The 25,838-nt window shown below is 48.3% G+C and overlaps 1 protein-coding gene across 3 annotated transcripts in view; it reads right to left on the bottom strand.

Moving 5' to 3' along the window:
- The window catches only part of LOC101822529 (myelin basic protein), a 109,364-nt gene extending 83,731 nt beyond the window's left edge, over positions 1 to 25,633 (bottom strand). The window contains exons 1-2 of one of the 3 annotated variants that reach the window (XM_013123837.3): positions 25,547 to 25,633; positions 1,163 to 1,238 (exon numbers count right to left, since the gene is read on the bottom strand). The gene's annotated coding sequence lies outside the window, so the exon portion shown is untranslated. Of the gene's footprint in view, positions 1 to 1,162; positions 1,239 to 25,546 lie in introns of those variants that run through there. The other 2 variants (XM_013123841.3, XM_040757792.1) reach the window with 2 other exon arrangements.
- Positions 25,634 to 25,838: the final 205 nt, after the last annotated feature.

Below are 25,838 nucleotides of genomic sequence, written 5' to 3'. Positions count from 1 at the left end.
GGGAAGGCACAGAACTGAAAACCAGTCCCCACCAGCCTACAGCTGGGCTGCCAGCAGCTGGTGTGTCATGGACAGTGTGAACTTCTCAAGGCAGAGGGACAACCCCAATTCCGGGGAAAACCTGGGTCACACAAGTGTGGGATATGTGGTGGACGCAGGAGCCTTGCACGTCACAGCTGAGTGTCTGCGTGTGGACTGCTGGAAGACTCAGGGAGGTACAGGCAGGGCAGAGCAAGACCCTGGGAGGGAACTGGGAGAGGTGCTGCTGATTCCACGGGGAAAGGTCCCGGATCTACCCACATTTCCGACAGCTGAACTCACAAGGCAGGTGTCTGAGTTAGCACCAGGCTGAGGAAACAACCCAATTGCTTCTCCTTTGCCCATCCCCGAGACTCAGGTCAAGTTTCCCATCCCAACGTCGGGGCCTTGCTCTCAGCACTGTATGTACACCAACACAGATTGTGAAGGTTCTAAATGTTGATGATTTCAACACAGAGGTTAAAGAGAGAGTGGAATTTGCTACTGGCAAAAAAGGTATGTTGAAAGACAAGAGCACCTTTTCAAGAAAGTAAAGACCCTGCTGTTAGCATTCAGGCATTTACTCTGGCCTGCTCTAGGACCTAACTGGAAAGGGTCATCAGCTGCAGCCACTAAGCAGGGCACGCCCTGTGCGCATGCGCTATATCCCCTCATAAAAGGCAAGCCCTTCTAGCCCCTGCTTCCTCTTTTCTTTCAGCTGTCCCTCAGAGGCCACCTCTGCACCTCCCCCCAGTAGACCTCCCACATGGGTTTATTGGGTGTGTGTATGGTGTGAGCCGCCAAGGTCACCCTCCCCGCCTCCTCGAAACCATCACCCCTACAATCTCTGCTCTGCGAACATCTGAGCCTAGGGTGAGCCCAATGGCTCCCAGGTGCACCCTTCTCCTCCTTCCCTTCTCCCTCTCTCTTTTCGCCTTCTGTGCGATTGCATTCCTTTCCTCCTTCATCCTCTTTCCAGGCCATGATGTACCCACCGACAGGCAATCTTCCTGAGTCGATGAATAACAACAGCAAGGACCCAGCCTTCACCCAGCCATTCAGGAGCTGTTCTTGTTAAAACTGCACCTTTATCTTTGTCTGGACTAAAGCCACAGGCAGGAGGGCTGGCCTCAGCTGGTCTTACCTTACTGGCCTTTTCAACCGTTAGCTCTCTCTTTCCAGCGTGATTTCCCATAGTGACTCAGTGGTATCCTCAAGAGCTAAAAGAAAAGAGGAGGTGTTAGCTGGAGCTGGAGAAAAATGTTTCTGCATTTTTCACATTGTTCTTTAACCAGAGAAAAAAATCCCATGATCCACAACAGTCGCTGAGAATTCAAGAGACACATAAAATTGTCAACAAATGCTGTTCTTGGGATCTCACGGAAAGGTCTAGAAAAAAAAACATATGACACCAACTGGTCAACTCTGCCCTGTGACCAACATTTGAGTGTGTGATCATCTATAAAGATGTCTGCCCACTCAAGAAACCCTGCTGACTATTCAAACACAGATGCACATACCCAGAGCTCCAAATCATATTTGAGTATAACGTGGGGTGGGGGTGGGGTTGGGGAAGGGGAAAGACCCGGTCGGGGAGATCAGCTGAGATGTCTGAAAAACGCTCTGCATAATTTTTCCAGATGGAAGGTGATGGACAGTTGTTCACGCTTCCCCCTGGAGAGCCGGGATGATCACGGATGGCAAGGCCAGAGTGAGGCTGTTTCTTGTGCCAGTTTCCAAAGGATGCAGAGTTTGCAGGGAAGATAAAGACAAGTTCGTCCTGTAGCCCTGGCCTCAGTAGCAAACATACTCTTGTTCAAAGGGTGCAAAGAGCTGAAGAATTTGGTCAAGCCCATCCCCAACAAAACCGTTTCTGTCCACGAGTAACCCCCCCAGCAGTCTGTGACCTGAATCTCCCAGGAAATCAGTTAAGGGTCATTGAAAGATATGAGCGCTCAAGTGCTTGCTTTGCTGTCAAACCCAGGGCAGGTGGCGAAAGGAGTCGAAGTAGGAATGCAGCCTTACATAGCACAGCCTGAGTGAAAGGCGCATTCACTCTTTAAAACTCACTCTTCTCATGAAGGTGAGGGGCCCAGCACCCGACTGGCTGTCTCCCCAACACCTGGAGCGCTTTGGCAACTAAAGAAGACTAAGCCATGAGTGGCAGCACACAGATGCAATCTCAGCACTTGGGATGTGGAGGCAGGAGCATTAGCAGTTCAAGACTGTCCTCAGCTACACAGCTAGTTCAAAGTCAGACTGGGTTTGAACTAGCTATATAGTTTGCATGTGTCATACGAATTCCTTCCTCAATTGTACAAAAAACAAAAAAATTTCAGAACCCCCTAAAACAAAAGGGGAGAGGAGGGAAGGGAGAGGATGGGGGAGGGGAGAGGAAGAAGAAAGGAAGGAGGAAAAGAGAAAAGAAGCTGATGCGGACACCATCAGATTGGGACGGTGTCTCCTCAGTGGTCCCACAGCCTGGATTAACGCTGAGATGGAGTCACTAGGCTGGGGTGCCAGTGTTCCAGCCTAGAGGGAGCTGTTGTCTGATCTCTGTGGAAAGAGGGGTAACGGGGCAGACTCTCAAGTTTAGCAGCTTCCTCTTGGCGAATGGTGCAGCATCCCCCAGTCCTTTACTCCCTGTAAAACCCAGCACAAGCAGCCTGGGATTGTCTGGCTCCTTGACTGTCCTGTCTCTGCCCTTGCACCTTTGTCACCGGTCTCTGTGGGTCCCTCAGAGCACTTTCTGGAATTTATGGAATAAGGCACTGTTCAACTGTACAACCCAACAGAGCACGGAGAACTTATGCTACAATTCTGTCTACAGGGCAGCAGTCACCTTGGGGCACAGGACCCACAGGTGTGGTGGTCACACAGCCAGGTACAAAAAAGAAGCCACTGAGGACCAGGTGCAGATCAGTGGTTCTCAACCTGTAGGCCACCCCTTTCATGGGGGGGAGGGGTGTCACACCACATATCATGCACATCAGATGTTTACATCACAATTCGTAGCAGTAGCAAAATTACAGGCATGAAGTAGCAATAAAAATAATTTTATGGTTGGGGTCACCACACCATGGGGAACTGTATTAAGTCTGAGAACCGCTGGTGTAGATGGAGGTTAGCAGCTCCAGGTGGCTCTGAGCGGGCTTTTAAAGGGTTCAGTTGAGCCACTTCAGTGGAGGTGGCCACTGTGCTGGTGAAATGATTAGCAATTAGGAAGAATCGGGTGACTTTCACATTTGATGTATGTGGTCTTCAAAATGCAAGGCTGCCTTGGTAGGTGACTTCGGCATCCAAGTCTAGTCTATCAATATTCTTGATTTAGACTGGAAAACTTTCCTGAAGCAACCCTCTCATTGGGAAATGGAGGTCTGAGACTTGGGACCTCGAGGCACGTAAAATGGAAGGAGAGGAAAAATGGGAAAGAATGAATCTTCCATTTCCTGGGGCCTGACCCAAGCAAAAATTTGCACACTGTCAATGCTGGCTTTCTGAACTTTGACCTCTAATTCTGTGCAATCAAAAAAATAAAGTAACGTCAAAAACATAATAACGGTGCAACAGACATGTCTGGATCTACTTTCCTGGATCAGTTCAGAACTAAACAGAGCAACCTTCGCTAGCACTGCCAGGCTCTGTTCTGCCCGGACCCAGGTTCAGAGAGCTCACGTGACTGTCTCAGTCAGCCTCATCTTAAACCACCTTGAGACCCTCCACACTTGGTCTCTGTCCATCAGCTATCCCCATTTTCTCATTCTATCAACCCCCCCCCCACACACACACTGTGGTCAGCTAAACCTAATGGCGATGCTTCCTTCTTCCAAAAGCAAGCCTCCAAGATTTGTCTCAGATTGGAACTATGTAGACACCTACGTATTCTAGACAAAGGAGAACTGCTTTGGCACAGACCCTACAACTTAGCTGTTTTCCCACCAAGCCAAAGCTCTGTCACAATGAGACTTTTACCTGGGATGATGATGGGATCAATATTTCAAGATTCCAAAGCTGCCAGACACAAACACTACTGAAATAACAAAATCACGAACCAGACTTTTAAATGAACTTAATTATAGCTAGGAGTGGTGGCACACTTGGGAGGCTGAGGGAGACTTCTAAGAGCTTGAGGCCAGCCTAGGCTACGTGGTAAGTTCCAGGATAACCAGGGTTACATTGTAAGAGCCCGTCTTTAGAACAACAACAGTCATAAATAAAACTGGTTAGATTAGACTAGCTTTCCATGCATGACATATGAGATGGTAGAATAAAGTCAAGTGACATAAAGTGACTACAGGTGTCTGATGGCCTCATGTCCTTGCTTAGAGTGTGGCAACAATGAAGCCTGCAGACCCTTTGTTTTCTGGTATGGCTGACTGACACCGTGGTTAAATCCCATGACTGCCTTTAGGCCCTGCTTAGCTAGGCTGCTGTGGGCTCCTCACTGGGACTGGGAATTTGAACCAACAGTTGCTGCCACCACAGAGCTACTGGGAAGAGCCAACTGTGTCTGCAGTCAGCCTTATTCTAGGTTTAATTTAGCAATGAATGTAATTATTGTTGAAAGAGAAAAAAAATGGTGAAGGCATAGAGTCTGCAGGAAGCCTTTCGGGTGCTCAGGCTGCCCTTGGATAACTCAGGACTTTCCATGCAGAGGACAGGGATGAATGGGACACCCAGATGACATGGAGACTGTGACAGTCTTTACCCTGGTCAGCTTTTCAGTCTCAGGGCTTTGGGCAGTCTTGAATAGTGTTTATACTAGGATTGTTTCCTGTGTCAAGTGGAGGCTGAAACAATCCCTTGGGGACAGTCAGTCACCCCAGTATGGCAGGACACAGACTCAACTGTGGTTTCTCTTTCTAATTATGTGCTCCCCAGACAGCTCCATATCTGAACCTAGTCTAGAGGAGCAAGCAGGAGGGGAGTCACTGGCCAGTCTGTAGGAGGCATTAATGACTTGGGGTACCAGGCTCCTGAGTATTTTCCCACCTATGTTTTGCAAAGGGTTTGGATTTTTCTGAAGGACAAGTAGGATAAAGGAGTCCTGGTCTTGATTGAGCCTCCAAGTGGGTGTCCTTGGGTGAGGCTCAACCCCTTTGAGCCTCACTTTCCTATGCAGTTGAAGTGATCTGTGCTCCCTCCCTGCACTAGAAAACCCAGGAGCTGTGGGAGTGCTCAGGCTGGAGTCAGGGTAAGGATGGATGGGGGGTAGAGTGCTCCTGTCTGCCTCCGGTGCTCAGGCCTAGCCTCCTGGGTAGGACGGTGACAACCTGAAGAGTCACTATATCCTTTCTGCTTCTAGCATACTGCTGAGGCTGGGACATGGCTTTCCAGCTGCCATGGCCAAGGGAAGGGTGAAGGGCAGAAATGCTGGTACACTGGGAAACCCTGACATTGCACAATGCCAGTAGGCAAGAGGCAAACCCCACTGCTGCAGCGAAGGGAAGAACAATTGTCTACCTTCCAAGGGACCTTTGAGTCTTACACAAATGTGCGTAGGGCTCTTTCTGAAATAACTATGGGTGCAGTTGATCAACCAGCATGCCTCCCTTTGGGACTTGAAAGCCATCTTCTATTTTTCAGTTTTGGATTTTCCTTTTTTTTTTAATTTAGTTAGAAACAAGCTTGCTTCACATGTCAATCCTACCTCCCTCTACCTCCCCCCCACATACACCAGGTTCCCCCAGCCCCCCACCCAATCTCCACTCTGATCCCCAGGGAAGGTGAGGCCCTCCATGGGGGATCTCCAGAGTCTGTCATTTCATCCAGGGCAGGGTCTAGGCCCTCACCCACGAGTCCAGGCTGAGAGAGCATCCTCATTGTGGGATGGGCAGCCAAAGTCCATTCGTATGCCAGGGATAAATACTACCCAAGGCCCCATAGATCACCTAGGCCTCATCACTGACACCCACATTCAGGGGGTCTGGATCAGTCCCATACTGTCCACCCAGCCATCAGTCTGGGGTCCAAGAGCTGCCCCTTGTTCATGTCAGCTGTTTCTGTGGGTTAAACCAGTCCTGTCTTAACCCCTTTGCTCATCAGTTCTCCCTTTCCGTTATTGGATTCCAGGAGTTCAGTTCAGTGTTTAGCTGTGGGTGTCTGCCTCTGCTTCCATTTTATAGTAAAGACAAACTAGGTTCACATTCCTGTTTCTTATTAAACCTCTGTTTCTCAAGGATTGGGCTGTGCCCCACCCATAACCTAACTACAAATGGTTCTGTACTGCCTTTTTCAGATAACGGGAACAATGACTTTGTTTCAAAAGGTTATTATGACCATCTTGCTATGACTACCTTGTTATTAACTCTTTGTTGTAACTGTCTTGTTATGACCACTTTGCAACCATGTCTCTGTCCAGGTGTTGGTTATGTTCAACTTGTTATTCTTATGTTCAGCTTCTGTAACCACACCTAGCTATCTGCCAAATCCCCTATTTGGGAGACCCCTACTATTGAATTATAAAAACCCTTACCCATTTCCAGTGCTGATCTCTTGAACCCCACCTTTAGGGAGAGACAGCCTGTATACATGAACAAAAAGGTTTGCTTTAATTCATTACTTGCTTTAATTAATTTGGCCATGATTTGGGTTGGTGGTCTTTCTCCTCACACTTGTGGGATTAACACAATCATACTGGCAATGGGGACTTTATGAGAACCTCGCAGGAACAGATTTATTGTAAGAGATGACCTCACTGGGATCAGTTCTACACAGGAGGTCAGCACACTGGCCATCCACATCATCTTGTCCATCCTCCCAAAAGCTGCTCCAGTGTAAGGAGTGGGCATTGCTGCTGTCCAGATATCAAACACACAATGGCCAGGCGCCACTCAGACGCATTGTACAGTGCTCATTGCGTGTCAGGATCTGATAAGACTCTGTAGAGCACACTTGTGTATGCTGTAGGACATAGGTGTCCTGTGCATTGCTGGACATCAGCAGCTGTATTATTTCACAGATTTCACGTGTTTTTAGCTCTTTAAAAAATGACATGCTGTTGATTGCACAATGTGTTTTTCTTTCTGAATTCATGTTCAAGAAAGCAGTCCTAAAATAGGTGTTTCCATGGAGCTATTGGGATTATTTTTGCCACAATATGCTTTATCCATCGCACTTCTGTAAACCTTTGGAACCGGGGAATCTTGCAGCAGAAGCCCTGCCAGCTCTGTCCCCAGGGCTGAGGAAGTCTCACTTAGGAGAGCAAGTGTGTGGTCATCTTTCTAGTCATATCAACCTCAAAGTCTGGAGTGACTTTTGAGAGTTTTGCATATCACTGCAGGAGGCATAGTCGAGAAGGTGTCTAACCGGAGGTGGACAGCTGGTCTGAGGGTTAGCAGGTCTAATTCATCACATCATTTCATTTTACTGAAGCTAAATTCCTGAGTAATCTGCCTTTCTTCCTGTAGATAATCCCTGGAGATAAAGGGTCAACAAGTCATGACTCATGCATCTGACATCCCCAAATCTCTCTGGCTGGAGTCTTTGCTTCTATTGCCTTCCACATTCTCTCACTGCCAAACCCGGGCTGAGAAGTTGGAATGGAGACCTCTGGCCTCAAACACTTCCAGTCTGTCTCTACAGAAAGGAGTTTCCCGTCTGTGATGCAAAAGTGCGCACTGTTATGTTTCCCAAGAAAGCTGCTCTTGTGGACTTTTTCAAAGACTAGATCCTGGGGCCATTGAGATAGCTCAGTGAGTAAAAGGCACTGGGAACCATGCTGGGGGATCTGAATTCCATCCCTGGGACCCACATTGTAGAAGAAGAGAACCAGTTCCTGTTAGTTGCCCTCTGAGTCCCATGTGTGCACATGCACACGTGCACACAAACACACACACACACACACACACACACACGAGCACGGAATAAACAAATAACAAATATATATTAGCTTTAGATATGCATGCATGGAAGGGAACTTCTCCCAGTCCTTTGCCCCTTTCTTATTATTTGAGACAAAGAACCTGTGGTTATCTGCCAACACAGCAATCCAAGTGGAGACCATTTCCCAGCATTCCTTGCAGTTGCATGTGGTCAAGTCCAGGCACGGGCTTTCTGCTTTCATCAAGTATTGCTCTAGGTCCCAACTAGTAACCAAATAAACACAACTTCTCTCTGTACCTGTAGACTATGACATATACAGGATGCTCTCTCACAAGGCACGCCACGTGAGATGGACTTTATTAAACCATCCCATATCTCTTTAGCTGTGACTGAGAAACCTAGAGTGAAGATTAGCAAAGCTTAAAATCCCTCTTCAGGGTTCCTTTCTCTGCCTGTTCAAATCCTTGTAATTGTGTCTTCAACATCTCCTGCACTTTATCACTAGGTGGTTGTCAGGCCTTGTAGATTTAGTGTCTGTAGGTATCTGTACTGTCCACTAACTCTACTTTGTTTCCCTGGACTGCATGCTCCTAGAGACTGTTTTGCTGGGCATGGAAGGAATCCATTCTTGACAAGAGGGCTAATGTGTGGATCCTTTGGATTAAAAGTGCCCAGTGCCAATGGTGGAACCATGGCACACTCTTGTGATGCTGTGGTATTTGGGAGGTGACAGACACCCGATCTAGAAGAATTCCACTGAAGGAACATGGGTCAGAAGGCTTCATTGGAGGAAATCCTGGGCAGAGTCTAGTTGGAAAGAGAGGCTAATGCCCCAGAATTAGGTAGACCTGGCTAAAGGAAATACATGGGGAGAGGAAACATTTCAGAAGGTGGCATCATGTCCCTTTGCAGGAAGGATGGATGCGGGACTTCCTCCCAGAGTGTGCAGCAAGAAATCTCCCTCCCCTGTGTGATCAGGCTAAGCAGGTCCATGCCCTGGAAATTCCTATCTCCCCTCCAGAACCCCCAGGGCCATGGACTGACATTGTGCCTGGACTAATCGGGGCAGCCTCTCAGCCGATACCTCCCTTTGCATGCCTGTCCTCCTGCAGATAAAATAAGCCCCACCCAGAATGTGGATACAGATAGCCATACATGGAGGGTGCAAGTGGCTCTGTTTCCTTGACTTGAAAAGAAAAACAGGGAAGAAACCTAATAGAGCAGGGGACACACATAAAATAAAAGTTGTCAGAGGGAACAAATGCTGCGTGACCAGGCTTATTCCTCAGCGTCCCCAACCTCTCTGAGTCTGTCTCACTCTGTCTTTGCCTCTTTCTTTCCCTCTGTCCCATCCCTTCCTCTTCTTCACATTCTTTGTCAGCACTTATGAAATCACTCTCCATCATCCACATTCTTGTAACACCCTGTGCTTAGAACACAGAAAATAGCTAACAATATCACTTGAATGATAGTTAACACCACTGTATTCAGGCCACACAGAGATATACACAAACAAACACAAATATAGAGCCACACACTCAGACACATTTATACATAGATGCACATTCATACATACATGCACATACACAGACACACACACAGATATACACACTCACATATACAGATACAAAAAACATACACAGAAATGTATAGTCACACATATACTATGTTCATACATACATGGACATACACAGATACACACACACACACACCACCTCAAGTTGTGTCAGGGTCAGAAACATGCATCCATTAAGGACTAAGTAGCTCTGTGTTCCTGTCCCAGCACTTCCCTTTATTTAGTCTCCCTAGAGAGGGAGCTGAGTCCTACTGTGTTGGGGACACTTGGCTCTTCTCTCCCTAAGTCTTCTTTGGTGGCCCTGTCTCCATCTTTTTGGACTGGAGACTGCTTCCCACTGGGTAGCAGCAGCCAGGGCAGGTCATATCTCTGTCTCTCTGGTTGGTTCTAGCTCTGCCTCACCATCCTGTGCATGGGCAGGCTTAGTGTCTCCTCTCCTCTGCCCCCCCCATCTGCATGCACATGGATGTGGGGACAACAGACCTTGGCCAGAGACCCACTTCCCCATCAGCCTGGGACCAGGTAGCTGTAAGACAATGTTTACTAAAAACATGTTTACTAAAACCAATACAATGCCCGGGGCAATAAGTTCCTGAAAAGGGCTTGCCCACGGGAACACCCTGACCTCCACCTTTTCCAAAGACTAACCGCCTCTTCTGACCCACCCAACACGGTCTCTGGTGTCAGGGCAGAACCAGCCAGGGGTAAGACAGGGAGCAGAAGCTTTTCTGGAGGGAAGCCTTTCTTGGGAAGTTTTTTTGAGCCTTTTTGGGGCCTGCTTAAAGTTTTCTTTACATTATTGACTGGTCTGTGTGTCATCAATCCCGACACCCTCCGCACATTCTCGGATACAGGCTGTGCAGTGGGTGAGGCACATGGATCCAAGGTGCTTCCTATGTGGCTCCCTCACAGCCTTGGCCGACACCCTCCCACCAGAGAGTTATGTCTCAGTGATGACTTCTCTTCCAGGTTCTAGATGCAAGCATTTCTGCTTTGGAGTGTCAGGATATTAACACCTGCATCGCTAGTCTGTCTTTGAGACCTGTTAGGTTTAAGAACATCTACAGCACAGAACGATGTCTGAAGGTCATCGAAGTTCATTTCAGAGGAAAGTTCCACTTAGAAAAGTGGAAGTTGTTGAAAATCTGCTTTCATTACATTCCTCGAGTCTCCCACTTAAGAGCATCAGCTGATGCCAGTTAACTACCACCATAGTGAATCCGCAGACTTCTGGTCCTGAGGCTGCAGGCTTGCCCTCCGGACATCCTCCATGTGCAGTAGCTCACTAGAGACCACACAGCAGGTCCCTCCTGCTCAGGCTGGGTCAGCTCAATGGCTGTGTGTGTGTGTAAATGTGCAAGTGTGTGTGCATGTTCATGTATCTGCATGTAGGTCAGAGGTGGGCTTCAGACATCATTCCTCAGGCACAATCCAGCTTGTTTTTAGAGCCTGGGTCTCTCTAGGATCTGCAGCTCACTGATTAGGGTAGTCTGACTCTTCAGTGAGCCCTAGGGATCCAGCGCTGGGATTACACGTGCATGCACACCATCATACCTGTGAGTTCTGCAGATGGAACTCAGGACTTCATTACTGTATGGCAAGCACTTTATTCCATGAGCCGCCTCCACAGACTCCAGCTTGAGATTTCTGTACCTGTCTACCCTCAAGTCTGTGGTTAGGATGTTCCAGCTTCGGTAGTTTTTGTGGGAAGATATGGAGCTCTCCAGGAGAAAATAACAGGGTCTCCAGGAAGCTGCTAGGTCTGTGAGACCAGATGAACTGGGACAGCACCCCTGGGGGCCTGCTTATCTGTACTGGGAAGGGCACCTCACTAGGGTGTCTGCTTCTATGCTCCCTTCCTCTTTGGCCCATGCCATCTCTAGTGGTTCCTAAGTCATTTTTGTCTGAATTGGTCATGAGCAAGAGCTGTCCCACCCTGCCAGCTTCCGTGAGACTGGGTGACAGGTATGCTTTGCATCCCAGGCATGTGAGGCACAACTGCCCCACCTGGGGTTGGGAAGGGGCTGGAGAGGAAGCGCCCGAGGCTCTAGGAACAGACACGCCAGGGCAGTGCCCTCTGGTCCCACCTTCCCTGACTTGCTTTGGGGACTCCGTGCCTGCTTCTCCTGGTGGTGCCTTGGAATGCTGGTAATGTTTGCAGGCACAGGGACACTGGGCACTGGCTTGGTCTTTCCCTTCCATGACAGTCCCAACTTTATCTTCAGGCATCTCGCTCTCCAAATGGTGGGTAGTCACATCATTGCTATGACTATGGGCATTTGTCCAACATGACTGAGGCACACAGAAGGGTAATTACAGGAGCCACGCACACCCTAGGCACGGTGAACCGGTGACAACCGATACAACTCTGTTTGTCTGTCCTCAGCCCTCCTCTAGCCTAGCCTCCTCGGCATCAGCACTCATGGCCATCAATATGCTGGCCCATGCACTGGTCACAGCTTACAGGTGACCTCAACAGGGCTATAGCCTGAGCCCTGATGAACGTAAACTTGTCTTTTCTGAAACAAGACAACTGCATCCCACAGTTGTTTATCTAAATCTCCTGATCCTAATCAGAGGAAGGAATGCCACACCACGGCGTCACCAGAGTCTCAACGGAGACCTGGCCTGGAGCCCATCTATTAATGGGTGCTATGTCTTTACATGTGCACGTGGCATTTTACTGAGCCACTTTCCTCCAGAACTCCCTGGAAGTTTCCAGAGGCTTTCAGATCATAATCAGGGAAAAGAATGCAATAAGAAGCCATCAAACCCCATAGTGACCTTGGAGGAGAAATGGCTTAGCCTGTTCTCCTGAGAGTCAGTCACAAAGGCATGAAACATACTTGCGAGCCTTTCTTCCTAAAATGTGGCAGAATGCTGTACTGGACTAGGGAGACGGCTCCGCGGGCAGAGGCTGACTGCACAAGCATGAGGGGCTGGGCTTGGAGTCCGAACACTCACTTAGACAGCCAGGAGTGGCGCTGTGCACCTACAGTCCCAGGGCTGGCTAGCTGAACCAGTGAGCTTTGTGCTCCATGAGAGACTGTGTCTCCAAACATGAGGGGGGCAGATATTGGGGAAGATACTCCATGATGGGCTCTGGGCCTCTGCACAAGTACACACACAAACACCTATGCATACATGCATGCATAAACATGCATACATCATGCATACATCATGCATACACAAAAGTGCAGCAAGTGACAGTGGCATTTAAAGGAAAGAAAAGGGCAGTAAGATATGAAGCAGAGAACTCTGGGTAGACCTCACCTTGACCTCACTTACTATGTTCTGGGCTGGCTGAACTCCCAGAAAGGCACTTTCTTAAGCAATCTACTTTTTAGGCATGGAACGTGTGAAGTTTGGTGACACTGAGTGACTGAAGCCCACATGTCACTCATCACAGGCAAAGCTGAGCAGAAGGGTTGTGCAGCCCAGCTGGGCCCCGCGCCTGACTCCTGAGCAGTGTGCTGCCTTCGGAGTTTTTCTGGAGGTTCACAGTAGACCAGACGACTTGGTGTTACAAAAAGAGGAGGCTGGATGGGTTCGAGCCTTGGACTGACTAAGGAAAGGACAAATTGAGGGGCTGCTTCTCCTGCATTTCACGCCAACTCACAGCCCGCTTTCCTTCACATGAAAAATCACTGTAAGATGTCAACAAAGGAAACATTTTGTTTCTAAAAAATTGATTTTATGTGTATGAATGTTTGTATACATGTATGCTTGTGTATCACATGTGTGTCTGGTGCCATCAATCTAAGCTTCTTGAGTGTTTTCTGTGTGCCATGTGAGGCTTAAATAATGTCTTTAGGCTTAAAAATGTGGAGATACTTTAGAAGGCTGAACTGAATGTCAAGCGGCTGAAGTTTTATGATCTTATTGCTCTAAGGAAATCACGATGATGAAGAAATGCCTTTCATAGCAATGGAAATAGTCTGATAAGTGCAAGCATCTTGGTAGGGTGAACGACTGTCAGTCCTGTGACTTTCGTAAACTGTGGTCATGTGTTTCTCCAAATTACAAAATCTGTACGTGCCCTTTGATCCCAGTCATAGGATCCAAGTGAGGTTCGTGTGTGTGTGTGTGTGTGTGTGTGTGTGTGTGGTGTGTGTGTGTGTGTATGTGCATGTATGTGTGTATGTGTGTGTGCATGCATGTGCATGTGTGTATAGGTATCTGTGTTCTGAAGACAACAGAATTCACTTAAAAGGGTATGTGACAGACCAGGAGGAAATGGTCTAGAGAGAGAGGCCGGAATTCTGCCTATCCTCATCCCTGGTAGCCACTGGCCTCTCTGAGTGTGGTCCGATTTTCTTCCCAGTGCATGGGGACTACTGGGTTTGGGAGGCTCAGTTCCCAGTGCCTACACAGTGCTCCGACTTCTGTAGGGATAGGTGTGAACTTGTGGAGAATGCTGAGGGACAGGGTATCTTTAGAAACATAGCATTTCCTGAGGAGGTGTCAGCAAAGCTGTCTGCATGGTGTCAGTGCTCACACTGGAATCATGAGGCTGGAGGCCAAGTACAAGGTGAGAGACAACAGCACTCAATGGTACAGTGTCCACCAAGTGATCAGTGACAGAGACAGCAGTGAAAGCAGATAGATGGGGGGAGTTCTAACACATACACACACACATACACGCCCTCACACACATACACACTCACACATACATACACACATATGCACAGTCACAATACACACATATATACACAGTCACAATACACACATGTACAAACACATATACACACTCATACACATGCACCCATACATAGTCACACACACACACTCGCACACACACGCACACACACAGAAAGACTGAGAGACAGAGACAGAGGGGGGGATATCCTTGTTTTGTGGGCCTTAGACTATTCCTTGGGTTGTGGCATGGCATTAGACCTATACAATGTGTAGGCAAGAGGGGTTGAGTGTGAAGACCAGAGTTTGGGTACTGTGAGGACCTGGGGTTTGGTACTGTGACAACTAAGGTCTGGGTACTTTGAGGATCAGGGGCAAGTGCCATAAGGACTAGGGACAGCAGGGGCAGCTGTGATCCTTGCAAACTTACACAGCAGGGGAGAGAGCAGGAGCTGAGGGTTGGAGTCCCAGCTGATGCAGGGACCTTTGTTGAAGGGGGTGCACCTCAATGTACACCCTCTTCCTAGGGGATGGTCCTTCCTCCCCGCCCCAGGAAACAAGACTTGTTGCAGAGGTGCCAGTACAAAGGAGACATGTTCCAGGTGTCTCCAAGGCACACAAACCTGCCTTCCCTCACATTGGGCTGACAGCCTTAAAAGCCAGAACCCAGTTAAGTGGAGGAGAAGGAGGAGGAGGAAGATGAGGAAGAGGAGGAGGAGGAGGAGGAGGAGGAGGAGGAGGAGGAGGAGGAGGAGGAGGAGGAGGAGGAAAGGAGCAGGAGGCTGGCATCTCAGATGTGCTAACTGGTGGCCACTGTCAGGGTTAGGCTCTGACCCCTAAGTACAGGACTGCAAGGAGATCCCCTTCTCCATAGAGGGCCGGTGCCTTCGGAAAAGGATCCATTGTGATTTAAAATGTCTGCACTCAGCAAAGCCCCAGTCCCAGTGTCTCAGTGGACATATGCTAATTCACTCACAGCTGTGGGGGAAGGAAGCCTCTGTGAATGAATTACTTTCCCCCTCCTAGTGTAGGGAGCACACTCCCTTGAGACTCCGGCCAGACTTCGCTAAAGCAGAAGCATCCAAAACTAGGTCAGTCCACAGATCATCTGGTGCAGCTGTGACCAGAGACACCAGGGAGACATGTGATCACTTTCACAAGGAGGCAGGCTGTGATGTGCGGCAAGGTGCGGCCTGCAGCTGCCACCCTGCAGAGACCTCAGCTGCGTGCTGTCTTTCATTCTTTCATGAAGCCTACCGACACTGCGGGTCTAAGGCTAATTGTCCCCTGATCCTCTCTCTGTCTCTGTACAGGAAGCTATCCCTCCTGATGAGTCCCTGTACAGTTAGTTTGACCACGGAATGGCGGAAACTCACGCCTGCACAGCCGGTCTGTTTTTCACTCTCCCGCAGAATTTAAGTAAGTTCTATGAGCTATCTGCCACCTTATTATAGAATGAGGGCAGGCCTGGTTGTGCTGGAGGCCTGGTACATTCGACAAGCTACAGCTTCAGGGATTTTCAGTGTTCTTCGGGTTTATCTGGAGGTAATCCCACGTGAGTACAGGAGCTCTGTGTTAGGAAGTGGTGTAATCACTGAGTACCTCAAAGCGGCAGTGTGCAGACAACGCCAGAGGCAGTGCCTGGAAAGAAACTTCCCAGAGGAGGCTGGGTAGACAGACCTTCACGCTTCAGGGCCCCCTCTCCCCATCTAGATATCCAATACTCAAGTTAGCTCAATAGAAAGAAGTCAGATGTCAACCTCTGGATGTGGAGTGCAGGTTAAATCTTGCAGGCTCTACCTGTGTGGGGAGGACCATCCCATTAGGTCCTGGAGACTGGGGCTTAAGGAGATATCCGTGTGTATGTGTGTGTGTGTGTGTGTGTGTGTGTGTGTGTGTGTGTGTGTGTGTGAGAGAGAGAGAGAGAGAGAGAGACAGAGAGAGACAGAGAGACAGAGAGACAGGGAGAGAGGAGAGAGAGATCATCTATCTATCTATCTATCTATCTATTATCTATCATTCTCTTTATATTACCTATCGGTCATATATTTCTAGCTACTTAACCATCTCTCTGTTCTGCTATGCATGTATCTATCTCTTATCCATCTCCCTGTCATCAATCTATTCTATCTTCTTTCTTTTTCTCATCCTTCTTTCTTTCTACCTACTTTCCTATGCGTTTTTCTATTATCTAGCCATCCTTCCTTCCATCTTTGTATCTATGTATCTATCATCTATCTATCCATCTAATCCAATTATTTGCTATCAGGCCTACACTGATTTCTGCATTTCTGTGTTCTCCCTCCCCTTCTATAGTGATTCCCAACAAGCAGTCTGGAAGCAAACAGTGCTGGCTTTTACCATCTGCTTTAAATCTTTTTCTCAGTAGCAATAGGTCTGGACACACGAAGATAATAATGTGATTAAGAGCATCATCTCCCTTATCAAACATGGCAATGTACAGTGACATATGGTATAGTGTATGCACCATGACTGTTTCTGAATACGGTGTGTATTCTTGCTATTTCTAGGGCAACAACTTTGGCTAGTGTCCACACCACACTTCAGGATACTCCAAGGCTATATGTCACCAGACAGACAACTGAAAGAACCAGAATAAGGACTAAAAACAGCCAACACACGCTGTCTGCCTCTGAAAATATGCACCCCTACATACCCCCCACAAATACATGTATGAATGCACACCCTCTAAACCTTTCCCCTCTCCCACACGAATGCACATCCCCTATATGCTGTCCCTGCCCACCACACACATGCACACATACAGACACACACACAAATGCAAATGTGCACACAAGAGAAGCATGGTGGTAATTCCAGCATTTGAGAGTTGGAGGTAGGAGAATCAGGAGGTCAAGGCCATTCTGGCTTTCATAATGGGTTTGAGGTCAGCCTAGGCTACATGAGAGCCAATCTCAAACACACACACACACACACACACACACACACACACACACACACACACACACAGTCTTTCTCTCTCTGTCTCTCTCTCTCTGTCTCTCTTTCTCTCTCTCTCTGTCTCTCTGTCTCTCTCTGTCTCTGTCTCTCTCTCTCTCCCACTGTCACCACCACAAAAACTTCAAGTGACAACAACAAAAAAGGAAGTCTAACTCCTAAAACATGTGGGGATCATTTTTGTTTCTTACGCTACTGGCTTCCTTTTATTTGCCTGGTCTTTTAAGGCAACACTGAACAAACCACACCCTAACCCTTCATCTGGTTTCTGGAGGCAGGAAGCAGGTTTAGATACCTGGTTTCTGCACAGTGCAGGCTTTGCTGGCCATCTGCTGTAGGATAAGATCAACTGGTGGCAAAACCCACTTGCTTATGCACCAGACACTAGGACTCTGTTGAGGTAGCTGTTGGCTATTCCAGAATGTAAGCACAGAATGGAGTGCTTGTGTCCTTTATAACAAAAAGGTGTGCAAGTGGTAGATAGTCACAGTTGCGGCTTCCTTTTGGGGCACAGTGTTTCATGTATCCCAGGCTGGCCTTGAAGTTGCCATGTAGCAGAGTATGACCTTGAACTCCTGATCCTCCTGCATCCTTCTGCTGAGTGATGGAATACAAACCTATAGCACAGTACAGTACATGTGGTGCTGGAGAGAACCTCGTGTATGTAAGGTAAGCACTCTCCCAGCTGATCTACATTCTCAACCTTGAGAGCTCCATTTTAGTGCAGCCTAGAAACAGGGAAAGGACACTACATCTCCGCCAATGCCACCACATCTCCGTCAAGGATGAACTAGGAGTCCAAGCATGAGTTGTGAGGACATTCAGAAGTCCAAAGACTACATTCCTGACCCGGTCTCCAGGACTGTGCAAGGGTGTGCCAGGGACAAGGCAAAGGATGATGTATTCAATAAGAATTTTCAGCGAAAGGCATGCAGGTGGTTACAGACAACCCTAGGAGAAAAATGCAAGCCAGCAGGTTGGTCCTTTCCTCTTGAGAAGACAAGACTAGATGACCAGAGCAGGGCTTTGCTGGAGTTGAGAATGACAATAGCACCCCTGCTAGGAAGGTAAGCAGCGTGTGTGTGTGTGTGTGTGTGTGTGTGTGTGTGTGTGTGTGTGTGTGTGTGTGTGTGTGTGTGTGTACGTGCCCGAGCGAGTGTGAAGGTAAGCTGACCCAGGCCTTGTGTGTGCATTGACTTCTTGAGCTTCAGGTTTCCAGATCAGACAGCAGTGGGGGAAACAAATCCCATGGGGGTCTCTCCTGTTCTCTCTGTCAGTACAGGAGTTCAACCTGAAAGTGGCTGATCCTAGCTATCTAGGTTCATCTCTCCCAGCTTTGGGAGGATGACTGTCACTTGGCACTCCCGAAGGTGGCTCACACACTTGTGGGGCTGCTGTGCAGTGTTAATGAGAGCATCAAGAATCCTACCCTACTTAAGACAGAAGGATGAGCATAGCTGAGGGGCAAACACTTTACAGTTTATGAGAAGCAGAAGGAAATGAAATGCTCTAGTCTCAGGACAGAACTAAAGCAAGATCCTGCAAATCTTATTCAACAGAGTACTAAAGCATCTAGCCAAAGCAATAAGACAGGATAAATAAACAAACAAAAAAATTTCTTTCACTGTTTCTTTTCCTTTCCTTTTTTTTTTTTTTTTTTTTTTTGAGACAAAATTTCACGGTGTAGCCCTGGCTAGCCTAGAACTTGATTATGTAGAGAGGTTGGCCTATAACTCAGAAAGTCTGTGCTTCTTGAGTGCTGGGATTTAAGTCATGTGCTACCACACCTGACTTAATGACTTAGATTGCAAAGAAAGAATAAAATCACATTTGCAGATGATACCATATTCTAATAGAATATTCCATGAAACCACAGAAAGCGAAACAATAAAAACATCTTACACATAACAAGAGCATTAAGCAAAGACATGATTAACACCTGAAAATCACCCACAGTTCTACATATCAAATAAAGATCAAGACTGAAAACATGATGTCACTTATAAAAACCACAAGGAAAAGGAATATTTAAATTTCCTGAAGAAAAAAACCAATAGATTAAGAATCTGATGGAAGAAATAAATAGCCTGTGGAAACAGGGGCCATGTACGATCATCTTGTGTGGGAAGATCTCACACAATAGTCTCAACACAGTGAGATTATTTACTCTTTTCTACTTATGCAGAGTGTGTGCTAGTGAAATGCCACCGGAGCTTTGTGAATGTGAGGAAGCCATTCTAAATTTTATCTGGAGAACCTGAGAATCTGGAATATTCAACATGAGTTTACCTTTTTTTAGTATTTATTTTATTTTGTGTGTATGAGTGTTCTGCTTGTATGTCTGTCTCTTTCTCTACGTGTGTGTGTGTGTGTGTGTGTGTGTGTGTGTGTGTGTGTGTTGTCCACAGAGATCAGAGTCCTCACGTGGGCACTGGAAACTGAACCTGGATCCTCTGCAAGACAAGGAACAGTTGCTTCCCACTGCTGAGCCAGTGTCTCAGCACTCTCCCCATCAAAAAGGGCTTTATAAAGAAGGAGAAAGGGATGAAAAGGAGGTGGTGTGGCCAGCAGAGAAGGAGAAAGAGGACGAGTAGAAGGAGGAGAAAGAAGACAGGGAGGAGAAGTGAAAGAATTGTCTCTGCTAGACTCAAACTCACACACCGAGTCAGCGATGGAGACTTCGTCCTGGTGCTGGTGGAGGTGCAGCCACACAGAGCAGAGTCGAGAGCTAAACCTTCAAACACAAACAAAAAACCCAAGCAAGCAAGCAAACAAACAAAAACAAACAGCAACAAAAAAACATGTGGAAATGATTTTTGACAGTGGCCAAAGCAATTCCACGAACTATTTCCAATAGTCTTTCATCAAACCCCAAAAGTATTATAACAAAAAGCCCCAGTCTAAACTTCATACTTAACACAAAAGTTACTAAAAATGGACCGCAGGCTGAATTGTAAAATGGAAAATTAAAGCGGTCAGGAAACAGAAAAGAAAAACAAAACAGCAGGACTCTTCAGGACTTTAGGTGGAGAATGCTTGGGTTTTCTTCCTTTTTCTTTTTTCCTTTTGTTTGTTTTTTGGAGATAGGGTCTTACTATGTAGCTCTGGCTTTCCTGGAATTCACTCTGTAGACCAGCTGTCCTTGAACACACAGAGATCTGCCTGCCTCTGTGTCCCAAGTGCTGGGATTAAGGTCATGCAATACCATGCCCTGCTAGACGAATACTTATTAAGACTTCACACCAAAACAAAACAACAAAAACCAAACAAACAAATACAAGAAAACAAACAAACAAAAAACCACAACAAACAAGCAAAAACTCCAAACCTACAATCCATTAAAGGGACGATGAAAACCCTGAAATGCACCAAAATAATGAATTAAAAACCAACTTTTTCTCTGAACAATCCCATGGAGAAGATGAAAACACAGGCTAGGCTGTCAGGAAGGAGCCAGAAGACAGGGGTCTAGAGAGTAGAAGAGTGAACAAAAGTAAATACTGATAAAAACAACTGATACAATTCAAAAGTGAAAGAAACAAGTAGCTTTTTCTCTGGGGAGGACTTGTGGGTGGCAAATGAGTACAGGCGATCTTTCACACCATCAAAACCACCATGAACTGTCCCCATGCCTATGTCAGAACAGCAAACCAAAACCAAAACCAGAGACAGTCCTGAAAGCATGTGCCATTGGGCCTCTCAGGCAGCTCGAGGGGAAGGTGGAGGGTTGCAGCACTCTGGGAATCAGGGGCCAGTTCCTTATAAAACTAAACAGGTGCTACCGTGAGCTTCAGCAACCGAACTCTTGGGAGTCTGTCCCAGAGACATGAGAACCGTGTTCACACAAGTGATGGTGGATGTTCATAGCAGCTTTGTGTACAACAGCTCCATTCTGACAGGGCCCCCCAGCACTCTTTCCAGGAGGCTGGGAGAGCAAACAGTGGAGCTTCTACACCATGCAAGGCCACGGCAACTGCACAGAATAAACCGCAGCATATGTGCTCAGCATCCTGTGTGACGGCAGAACTCGAACCCGAACCGAGGGGAGGTGCCACATCTGATGTGTTTGTCAGGAGATGGCAGCACCAGAGAGACCAAGGGACAGAATGCTGGTGGCCTGCATTCAGGGAGGGGAAAGGAGGAGGTTCGCTACAGCTATGAAGGGTAGCATGAGGCATGCTAAGACAGCAATGTGGCTCATCCTTGATTGTATTAGCTGTCCGGCAATTCTACTTGGTGATATCAGACACAGACACAAAGTGCGCAGGCACACACACACACACACACACACACACACACACACACACACACACACACACAGAGAGAGAGAGAGAGAGAGAGAGAGAGAGAGAGAGAGAGAGAGAGAGAGAGAGAGAGAGAGAGAGAGAGAGAGAGAAAGCTTGCGGACACACCTAGATGCACAAACAGAGACAGGCAGAGGGATTTCAGCAGGGATATTGGTGAAGTGTATAATCTGAGCATGGTTAATGGTTGGTATAACGGTTAAATTTCTGGTTACAATGCTGTGTTGTAGTTTGGAAGATGTTATTGGGGAGACTAGGTGATGAGCACATGTGTGAGTGAACTCTGTGTTATTATTTTTCTTCTTTTTCCTTCTCTCCTTCCTTTTCTACCTCATTTCCCTTCCCTCCTTCCCTCTCTCCCTCCCTCCCTCCCTCCCTCTCCTCCCCCTTTTCTTGATAGGATCTCACTGTATAGCCCAGGTTGGTCACACACTCACCATCCTCCTGAGTGCTGTAATCACACCCACGTACCCCACCCCCCACTCAGTATATGCTATCTTGTAGTTGCAATAAGGCTTCTATTATCCCCAAACAGAATCTTAGCAGATTGTTTCAGTGACCATCCATGGCCTTATGCATTATCCCAGAAGTTTCCTTGAAGGTTGGGTTAGGGTTGGGTTTGGAGACAGCGTTAGGGATACTATTGATGTCTATCCTTCAGGTAAAATTTTTATTTCTTGCTAGTACCCCCACTCAATAAAGTGAGCTCTCCTTCCCCCACCTCTTTGTCCTTGGCACGGTCAGGGTTTGAGGATTCTCACTGGCATAAGGAATGTGAAACTCCACGTTATCATTGCTTTCATTTTTTTTCACCGATTAGCTACGGGTTGAAATTCTTTTCATATCTTATTTATTAATCCATTTCAGGTTCATCTCTTAGAAAGTGTTCAGTCACACATTTTAACTCCTTATGTTCCAGAGACTGAGCTGATTCCATTCTTCTCACATTGTTTATTTATTTTTATTTTATTTTATTTTTTTGAGCTGGCTTGAAACTCTATGTGGCAGAGGCTGACCTTGAATTTTTTATCTTCCTGCATTCATCTCCCAGGTAGAGGGTGACAGGCATGTACCATGCTGCCAGATTTCATGTGATGCTGGAGATCGAACCCAGGACCTTCGGCAGGCTAAGCTAAGCAAGTGCTGCACCAACTGACCTACATCCCAACTACCCCCCCCCCTCTCCGCCCTTTCTCTCCTCCCCCTAGAGCTCACAAAGCTCAGAACAAAAGGCCTTTCGGAGTCCCAGTGCCACATCTTTAATCTTTACATCTCCTGAGTGGAGACTCCTGGTAGCTTCAGAATCACTAACAAGCATCTCCTACAGACTTTGTTTCTTGGCTAAAGGCTGCCCACCACGGATTTCAACAGAGAGTTAAAGCCTTCCTGGAAGAATGTTCAAGCAGTTCTTCGTTCTGCTTGGCTGCCACAGGGACTTCTGATGTGTTACCTCTTCCTTACAGCATAGGACCTCCCAGGTTCCTTTAGTGTGCTCTGGGGTACTGGTAAGAACCTGTCTTTGCAAGTGGCAGCTTATTAATGAGGTGCTGGGTCACAGGGACACTTGCTTTTCTTCTTTATCAACAGCAAAGGAAGCTGAGGAAGGAGTACCAACTAAGATGGGTGTGCCTATGGTCAGGCCACCTGGGGGATGGAAACTGGATGCTTTCTTTAATGGGCAAGGCCACTCGCTAGTAGTGGTCTTAGAATTTTATTTTAGGTCATACGTATATCTGGGTGGGAGTAGTGGTCTTAGAATTTTATTTTAGGTCATACGTATACCTGGGTGGGGGTATGTGCATGTTGTAAAAGCTGGTACCTTCAGAGTCCAGAAGACTTTGTCGGATTCCAGGGAGCTGGGGTTACAAGCAGCGATGAGCCAACTGATGTGGGTGCTGGGAACTTAACTAGGGCCCTCTACAAGGGCAGAAGAGCATCTTTAACCACTGAGCCATCTCTCCAGCCCCTAGTGGTGGACATTTAAGAAGAAAGGAAGGGGACAACTTCCAGTGGCCACGGGGAGCCTAATGGGGTCAGGTGCTAATCTTGCAGAAGCACCTTGCTTCCTCTCTCTGTGCCCTGAGAGACAACTAATAGGGGAATGATGGGGGAATGAAACTCTCCCACCGCAGTTAAAACTTAAAGGCAGTAGTTAACAGTTTTCAGTAGCAAGCCTGGTGCCCGGTGAGTGGTCAGTCAATGCCACCTGCTATTGGGAAGGCAGGGGAGACTGCTGACATTGGGAAGAACCTGGAGAGGGGCTGGTGAGATGACTCAGTGGGCGAAAGCACTTGTCATCAGGGCTGACAACCTGAGCTTGATCCCGGAACCCACATGGTGGAAGGTGAAAGCTGACCCCTTGCAACTTATCCTCTGACCTTCACACTTGCTCACCCACATATACACGTAAATAATATAATCTAAACATTAAAAGCATAAGGAGTCTAAAGAGGAAACCAGGAATCAAACAAAATAAGCTTTGGCACTCCAAAATCCAGGCTAAATTGGAACATCCTTGAAAGATGGGGCTATGTTCTTTTTCTGTGTTCACACATCTTTTTTTTAAATCACACACACCATTTCCACCAAGAACCAACACTCCATATCTAGACAGGCATTAAAAGTGGATTTGAACACATTAGTTTTTTTTTTAAATCTCAAGTTGATAAAAGTAGGCATTTCAGAAAAATTAAACTCTTGGGCGTTGCATCTCACATTCATGATTATTTTAAACTGTATTTTCTCTCAGGTATATCCCACCAAGAATCTGGGAATGTCTATACGTGTGTGTGTGTGTGTGTGTGTGTGTGTGTGTGTGTGTGTGTGTGCGCGCGCGCGCGCACCTGCTCCGTGGTTATCCCTATCTCAGGTCTGGGATCGCCTCTTCCAGGATTCCATCCTCTAACACAGGTGCCCATCCCAAAGGTGGTGGCGGCAGGGTAAGTTCTTTTGGGAGATCCATGGGTAGTGAGTGAGTGGTCCTTTGAGCTCATCTAGACAAACTCCCCAAAGCCAGGGGTCTTCAATGAGAGCTCCCCAAGGTTTCCTTCTTCTAAAGAAGTCGTTCTAATTGCGTGCCCTGTGTCCCGCGCAGGCAGAGGCGATGCCTGCCTGGTATCTGATGCCTCCTACTCTAAAGGCTCTCACACCCGGCTCCAAGACTGTCATCAACTGCACAGATCCACGCTCATGTGCTGTGTGGCTCAGCAGCTGCCCTGCTGGCAAGCTTCAAGGAGTCAGAATTGATTCCTCGGAGAACCACAAACCCTTGTCCAAGCCTTGCTCCACCTCCCAAACCAGGGAGGGGGCTAGAGAAACACCTCAAAATCTCAAGCAGGATACGCACATCCCCTAAAACCCAGAGGAGTTTACAACACACCAAAGCACAACATGAACACAAGGACTGTCTCCCGGGGGCTACTGGGACCCGGCGCTTCAGCAGGACCAAGAAATCAAGTTAGGGCGGGAAGACAAGGCGGGGCCAGGCTGGACACAGTGCCAGCACCAGCAGGTGGGCAGGGTGGGTGGGGGGTCTGCGTGCGGCGCCGAAAGGGCCTAGGAGCCTGAGACAGGCCCCGAGAAGGCGGAAGCCTGGACAAGTGCCTGTCGCCGCCCTCTGCTCAAAGAGGAACTGCTTCTCCTTGTGGGGAAGGGAAGGGCAGGGATCGCAGGAGGGGTAGCAGGTGTGTGTGTGGTTAGCAGGCACAGCAGGCTTCGGTGGCCCCTGGGGATGCCCATCAGGACCCCTCTTCGCACGCCTAGGGCTGCCTCTCTAGACCGAGGTCACCTCCCACCCCTAAACTCCTCCCCTCACCTTTTTTTAGGCCCCTCGAGTTTCAGCGACCCCGGGGTCCCCAGGCCTGGCTAGAGACCACTCCCGGATATCCTTCAGGCTTCTAGTCCCCACCTCTGTGGACCTGAGTCTACACCCGCATCCACCAATTCCCAAGAAAGATCCGGGCTGCCGATGTGGTTTCGGTCCGAGAGGTCGCCTAGCTGCCACCTGCGGGGCCACCTGCTCCTCTGGTCAGAGGCGCGTCCCGGGCGCTCCTGGCCTGGGGAGGGACCAGAGTCCTGGCGCCGGTACCGAGCGCCCGTTCCATCCTCTCTCTGCGAGCCAGGCTCGGTGCTGGGGTCTCCCGCTCTTACGGGCGCCGAGACAAAGGCTTCAGGGCCGCCCCGCGCGTCCCTGATAATGATCACTTACCAGTGCTGCCGGCGGCTTGGAGGCCAATGGGTACCCGGGAGCCGGCAGGAGGGCCCTGACGCTGGTCTCGGGGTCGCTGGGCCGCGGGCACGGCGTTTCGGGGTCTCCAGGCGCGGGCCGCCTGGGCCAGAGGCTCGTCCTCACTGGCGCTCAGCGGCGGTGACTGACAGCAGCTGCTCTGGGGACGGGCGCGCACCCCGCTCCCGCCCCGCCTCTCTCTGTCTGCAAGCAGGTAAACGCGCGCCGCTGGGAGGGCGGAGGACGCGCGGGGACCCAGGGGCAGGGCAGCCCT

Source organism: Mesocricetus auratus, unplaced genomic scaffold, assembly GCF_017639785.1.
Source record: "Mesocricetus auratus isolate SY011 unplaced genomic scaffold, BCM_Maur_2.0 Super-Scaffold_100015, whole genome shotgun sequence".
NCBI lineage: Eukaryota > Metazoa > Chordata > Mammalia > Rodentia > Cricetidae > Mesocricetus > Mesocricetus auratus.
The sequence above is the reverse complement of the archived record's forward strand: the minus strand, read 5'-3'. Positions and strand labels throughout refer to the sequence as shown.